We start from the raw sequence: 6,688 nt of genomic DNA on the forward strand, positions 1-6,688 counted from the left end.
ACAACACAATGGATCACATCCAAGTTGTATGAGAAATGATTCCCTGAGGTAATGAATAGGATCTACTACTCAGTTCAGGATTCGTAGATTACAAAAAAGCATATGATTCTGTCTACACCTCAGTCATTTTATACTCATTAGAAGTCAAAGTGTTGAAGAAGCGTACATTGATATTATAAGGAACATTTACGAGAATTCCACATCAACCATTAGATTACATGAAGAAACGAGCACGATAAGGATCAGCGAGGGAGTGCGGCAGGGAGACACCATGTCACCAGGATCAGCAAGGGAGTGCGGCAGGGAGACACCATGTCACCAGGATCAGCAAGGGAGTACGGCAGGGAGACACCTTGTCATCAAAGCTTTTCACAGCAACACTAGAAGAAATATTGAAGACATTGAATTGGGAAGGAACGGGAAATCAAATCAACGGTGAACACTTGAGTCCCCTACAATATGCAGACATTGTTTTTGGCACAAGTCCAGGAGACCACCTGCAACAAATCAGAAAATTTGCAGAAGAAAGTAAGGTGGGCCTCTGACTCCCAGCAACACCAAAGTAATGTTTAACAACTGTGTCAACCCTACGAAGATCAAAATAAATGGAATAGAACTAGATGACGTTGAAAACGATGTCTACCTAGGCCAGCAACTATCAGTGGATGGAATCTTTCGGTTGAAATCAATAGGAGAATGAAGATTGTATGGACAAAAGTTGGGAGAAACAATACAATCGTTCAACGGAACCTTCCACAGAGCCTCAAGAGGAAAGAATTTGACCATTGGACTTTGCCCACGTATGGATGTGAAATTTGGACCTTAAATGTGAAGATAATTCAGAAGCTTCAGATAACGCAAAGAAGTATAGAAAGATGCATGCTGGCTATTACCCAAAGAGACGGGAATAAGAATGAAACAAGGAAAGGTACTTTCATACCACAGCTGAATTCACGTGCAACCGCTTCAGCCTACATCTGCGTCGCCCCAAAGGCGGACGTCTGAAAGGGTTCCCCAAGAGCTGCTCCCCTCTGCATTTTGAGAACAGCTCCTGTGACAGCCAAAACGTCGATACACTTTATTCAATATTGTTCATCTTTTTTGATACCAGGCCTGGTGTGCCTCCTCTTTACCTTCTCTCTGATAATGTTGGTGCGATTTTGCACCCACATGTTAGTATTTTTCAGTGCAGTGTGTCACGGTAGAACAGGTCTCTTAACACCATTTATATTTAAGGGATTGATCACAAGGCATAACTAGGCAATGAAATAAAATGAGGTTTATTTGGATAAGACCTCAGAAACACACGGAAATACAAAATGCAGAGAATATACACACTACTGTGGTCTGGGAATAAAAACTAGGCTTTCCTAGGTGCAAGGCGCCTGCTTCAGCAAAGGCATACCTTGTCCACTACACGGAGCTGGAATAAGCCTGGAACAGGTAGCTTCACTCCTCAGAACCAGTCCTCAGCTTAGCTAGGAATTCCCTGGCACCACAATATCCCTGGGAACTTGTACTGAGGTGGGGAAGTACAGAACCACGCACCCACAGCAGCAGAAGCGTGCCTGGCAGGCGGATTGTCAACGTAGCCGGGTCTGTCTGGGTTGGAGAGAGTGGGTTAGTTCTGATTCTTGCCAAGGTCTTGGAATGGCGAGGTCAGAATTGTCAAAGTCTGTTAAGCAGTGGTCTGGGGTTGGAGAGGTCAGAATTGTAGAAGTCCGTATAGCCGTGGTCTGGGTTGGAGAGATACGCAGAGTCGAGGCTAAGCCGGGGTCGAAGTCCAGAAGGGTTTCAGAAGTCAAGCCGGGTCGGTACACGTAGAATCGAAAACTGCAATAGAAACAAGACGGGAGAAAGGCACAACAAACGCAGGAGCACAAGTGTAACGCTCGGCCTGCCCACAAGCCAGACGAGACCCCGGGACTGAGGTGGAAAGGAGAAATACCACACACCTAACAGTAAACGGGGGCACAGTCAGAGTGTGGAAGTAGCGTAGCTGGTCCACGGAACAAAAATAGAAAGAGTTCAGTACTTGCCAACTCCAGCGTCGAAGGGTAAAGTCCGTAAGCAAATGGTCAAGGTGTAGGGAGAGCAGCGTGGTAGAGTGTCCGTAAACCGGGGTCGTGGAGCGGAGAGAGCAGCGTAGTAGAGGTCCGTAAGCCGTGTCCAAGGGATATAGAAAACTGCAAGGTAGAGAGTCCAAAGCCAAATCCAAGGGGTTCCAGAGAGCAGCGTGATCGAAGTCCAAAGCCAAGGGTCAAAATCCAGGGAGGTCAGCAGAGAATCCAGGGACAGTGTAACAGGGGAGTTATCCCTGTTCAGGAAATGTGCCTCTAATCTAGCAGTGTGGTGGTTAACTGCTGGTAGTCAATTAACCAACGCCACCTGGCTGATTAGGTTTGTTAGAAAAGCCTGCCCTTGAAACAGGAAGGGAGATTTTCCTGAGTCTCACAAGTTGTGGGACTGACCATAGGAACAGATGTCTTGAGCCTGCCAGAGGAAACTGCACGCTGCTTGCAAGACACAGGGGAAAGCACCTCTGAACCTGAATGCTGATATAGCCTGAGGAAAAGGCAGCAACCCAGGAACAGAGAAGACTTTCCCTCCAACTACAAGAAAACAGATAAGACTTTCCTTTATAAGACTTTTTGTACATCTGCACATATCAAGATATATGTTTGGGGCTGGTAGACATGCTAATCCAAAGGGAGTTGTGGACTGCATAGGTTTCACTAGAAATACTCCCATGTGGAACAGAAGCTTTGTTTGACCCCTTATTTGCATATGTTTGGATGATTTTCTTATGTTAAAGAAACAGGCGCAATAAAAGCCTTGTTTAATTTCACCTTACAAAAGTCTCCATTGCATACCTCTGCACACGTCCTCCTACGGACAGGAACAGGGACTGAAACACAAGAGAGCCAGGCAGAAGCAGACAGCACCAAGGTACAGAAGCTATGCAGAGCAAAGTGGTAAAGTTGAGGGGAGACTAAATAGTGGGCTGGGACCTATCAGAGGAAAGAGAGGAGCGGAGGTGCGGCCCAAGGAAGGCCCTGATAGGGGAGAAGAGCCTGGGGCGGACCTGGTGGGGCAGGGAAACACGCCGATGCGCGCGCCGCACCTGAGGAGGCGGGATCAGGCTCCCGGCGCCAGAAAAGGGAAGACTGGGTCCGCGCGCGCCCGTAAGGGTGATGCGCGACCCGGAAGTGCGGGAGCAGCCGCGGGGGAGATGCCGAGGGCTAGGGCACGCTGTCGGGGACCAGAGGCAGCGGGGAGAAGAGGTAAGGAGGCATTGGTAGCGGGAGTCCTTACAACAAGGGTACAACTAGTTATGGGATAGAAAAAATTAACCGTGTAGGAGCTCAAAAGAGTGTAGACAAAGGTGCCAGGCAGGGCAAAGTCAATATGAAAGCATTTAAATGGAGTTGACACCGGGTATATAAAGTCGGGTAGGACTGTGATAAGGAGCAAGGTAAGTGACTAATAACGCAAGAGAGGGCTGTTAACGGGAGAATGGAAAGGTACTCACTCAATCCCTGACCCTGGCTGGCCGCCCGGTGTGGAGTCCACGCGACTCACAAGATCACCGCTCTGCTATCCTCCTTCCAGCTCCAGTCCTGCATAGATGCGTCTCCCTCTGTGTTTGCGGCTGCTTCCGCTTCCGGTGGTGAACGCTGATCCTCGCAGCAGTGACTGAGAAGGTAAAGGATTCGTGGTCCATCCGCTCCAGAGAAAATAAGGTAAGAACTCACCAGCGAAAAGGGGTTAAAAACTAATTTATTGGGCTACATAAAAACAAAAAATAGACAGTGACAAACTCTCCCACGCGTTTCACGCCCACTATGGCGCTTTCTCAAGGAGTACTGGGTAAGGGGAGGTCCTGGGTATTTAACATACTCCCCGTCATGCAAAACAGCTGATGTAAATAAACACTTGATTTTGTTTTGCAGATAGTAAAGAAACAAGACAGAACAGAAGAGAAGCAGGATGAGAAAAAACAGAATAAGGGAAAACAGAATAAATGTATATACTATATACAAATGAAAAAAGAAGGGTAATGATGAATAAGTGAAAATAAACAAATGAATGAATGAGATACATCTTGGACAAAGATGATTCCTGATGTTATGTCCCAATAAAATATTACCAAATCATGTCATGCCTCATATGTAATGATTGACTAACCAATGATTATAGCCTATCCAATTAGATAGGTAGAAAATTAACTCACTGGTATACAAATAAATTTTAGCATACAAAGCTTCGCATGGAATTGCAATAGAAATAATATTGCAATAAATAGGTAAGTGGACGTATAATAGTGTTGAACCATCTGAGTCTCTAATATGTTAAAACATCATAAAGGAATTTCAAAAAATAGTAGTAAGTCACCCTGGCAACCGATAAAGAATACAGAGTGATACTGGAGTCTGCTCACATGCACGACTAGAGGGGGGATATAAATGGTGGGATAAAGATGATACATTAATAAAGTAATACCTTTTGAAGCACATTATATGTGCCAATTAAGTATAGTACTATAGTATATCCTTAAAGGAAACTCTTCAGGTCCCAGTCGATATTTAACCCATTGGGTGCTAAGGTGTTGAGTGTAAATATCCAAAATGCCTCACGTCTGTGAAGCAAATTGGCTCTATCACCACCTCTGTAATGCATTTTAACAGACTCCAGTGCAACACATCTAAAGTTCAACAGACTTCCCTTTTGACATATGTCAAAGTGATTAGAGACCGGGTGCAGTTTGTCTCTCCTGAGAATTAATCTCATATGCTCAAGTATGCGTTGCTTTAGCGGTCGCGTGGTTAATCCCACATACCGTTTATTGCAACCACACATGAGCATATAGATCACATGGTCAGTGTTACAAGTGATACATGACAAAATCTTGAACACTTTCGTGTTATCAGACCCTGAAAATGTTTTAGTCTTCAAAAGATATTTACATATCTTACAATGGTGGCAGGGGTAGCAACCAACCAAGTTTGGAAATAATTCCTTGGGTTTAGAAATTAATCTAGGCACACTAGGAGAAATCAAATTGGCCATTGTTTGAGATCTTTGAAAGACCACACGAGGATCATGGGTCACCATGTCTTTAAGAAGAGGGTCAGTACCTAGTATGGGCCAGTATTTCTTAATGATTTTTTTGATGTCATATGATTGGTTGCTAAACCTGGTAATGAAGAAGGGTGGGAGATTGTCATTAGTTTTAGTAAGAGATGTATTCTTTTTGAGTTTAGTAGAGGAGACTGCTCCCCGTTTAACTAAGGAAGCTTTGTATGCTAAAATTTATTTGTATACCAGTGAGTTAATTTTCTACCTATCTAATTGGATAGGCTATAATCATTGGTTAGTCAATCATTACATATGAGGCATGACATGATTTGGTAATATTTTATTGGGACATAACATCAGGAATCATCTTTGTCCAAGATGTATCTCATTCATTCATTTGTTTATTTTCACTTATTCATCATTACCCTTCTTTTTTCATTTGTATATAGTATATACATTTATTCTGTTTTCCCTTATTCTGTTTTTTCTCATCCTGCTTCTCTTCTGTTCTGTCTTGTTTCTTTACTATCTGCAAAACAAAATCAAGTGTTTATTTACATCAGCTGTTTTGCATGACGGGGAGTATGTTAAATACCCAGGACCTCCCCTTACCCAGTACTCCTTGAGAAAGCGCCATAGTGGGCGTGAAACGCGTGGGAGAGTTTGTCACTGTCTATTTTTTGTTTTTATGTAGCCCAATAAATTAGTTTTTAACCCCTTTTCGCTGGTGAGTTCTTACCTTATTTTCTCTGGAGCGGATGGACCACGAATCCTTTACCTTCTCAGTTACAACTAGTTATGCTCAGCAATGACTCTGAGCATGAGCAGGGTATAAATAGCTGGCGTGGGCAAATAGAACAGGAGGCGGAGCAGAGGCGCGGTCCCAGCGGGAGCCACGATAGGCTGCAGGAGACAAGTGGCATAAGATTAGTTGCCTCGCAGCTTGGGAGCGGTGCACGACGTCACGTGAGCGCACCGCGCACGAGAGAAGCGCAGCACATCCGAGGGGTTGAAGCTAAGCTCCGTGGCAGCGCTAGAAGAGCTGCGCATACGCGTGCACTCTGTAAGCAGAGCGGGGCTGCGCGCACGCATTGGTATCAGACGTGTTCCCTGATTCCTTACAGTACACCCCCCCTGAGGATCGGCCTCAGGACGATTCCCATAAGGCTTGTGTGGGAACCTGGCGTGGAACCGCCTCAAAAAGCCGGGAGCGTGAATTTGATGAAGAGGTATCCATGAGCATTCCTCCGATCTAAAGCCTTTCCAGTGTACCAGGAATTGGACAACTCCTCTGGAGTATCTAGAATCGATTATGATTGGATCTCGAATTCTTCTTGACCCTGTACGATGACAGGTGGAGGTTTGTGCGAGATGTCAGGGAACTGATAACTTTGAACAACAGGTTTTAGCAATAAGACGTGAAAGACCGCCGGAATTCTCATACATTGAGGCAGTTGCAAGCGGTACGCCACGGGATTGACCTGTTTGAGAATGGTGACTCTTGGAGCCAGTTTCAGTGTAGCTGTCTTCAATCTTTTGTTCTTGGATAAAAGCCACACTTTGTCTCCTGGCCTAACCTTGGGTGCCTTACGGCGATGGCGATCCGCCT

General features: G+C 45.1%; 2 long non-coding RNA genes across 2 annotated transcripts; one reads left to right on the forward strand and one right to left on the reverse strand.

Moving 5' to 3' along the window:
• Positions 1–3,603: 3,603 nt before the first annotated feature.
• On the forward strand, positions 3,604–4,157 carry LOC142470261 (uncharacterized). Its single transcript, XR_012789257.1, has 2 exons — positions 3,604–3,743; positions 3,954–4,157. It is a non-coding gene; the product is annotated as an uncharacterized LOC142470261 (long non-coding RNA).
• A 1,247-nt stretch (positions 4,158–5,404) lies between these two features.
• LOC142470262 (uncharacterized) lies at positions 5,405–5,866 on the reverse strand. Its single transcript, XR_012789258.1, has 2 exons — positions 5,819–5,866; positions 5,405–5,608 (listed from the first exon to the last, which is right to left on the reverse strand). It is a non-coding gene; the product is annotated as an uncharacterized LOC142470262 (long non-coding RNA).
• Between the last annotated feature and the right edge of the window lie 822 nt (positions 5,867–6,688).

Source organism: Ascaphus truei, chromosome 19, assembly GCF_040206685.1.
Source record: "Ascaphus truei isolate aAscTru1 chromosome 19, aAscTru1.hap1, whole genome shotgun sequence".
Classification (NCBI taxonomy): Eukaryota; Metazoa; Chordata; class Amphibia; order Anura; family Ascaphidae; genus Ascaphus; species Ascaphus truei.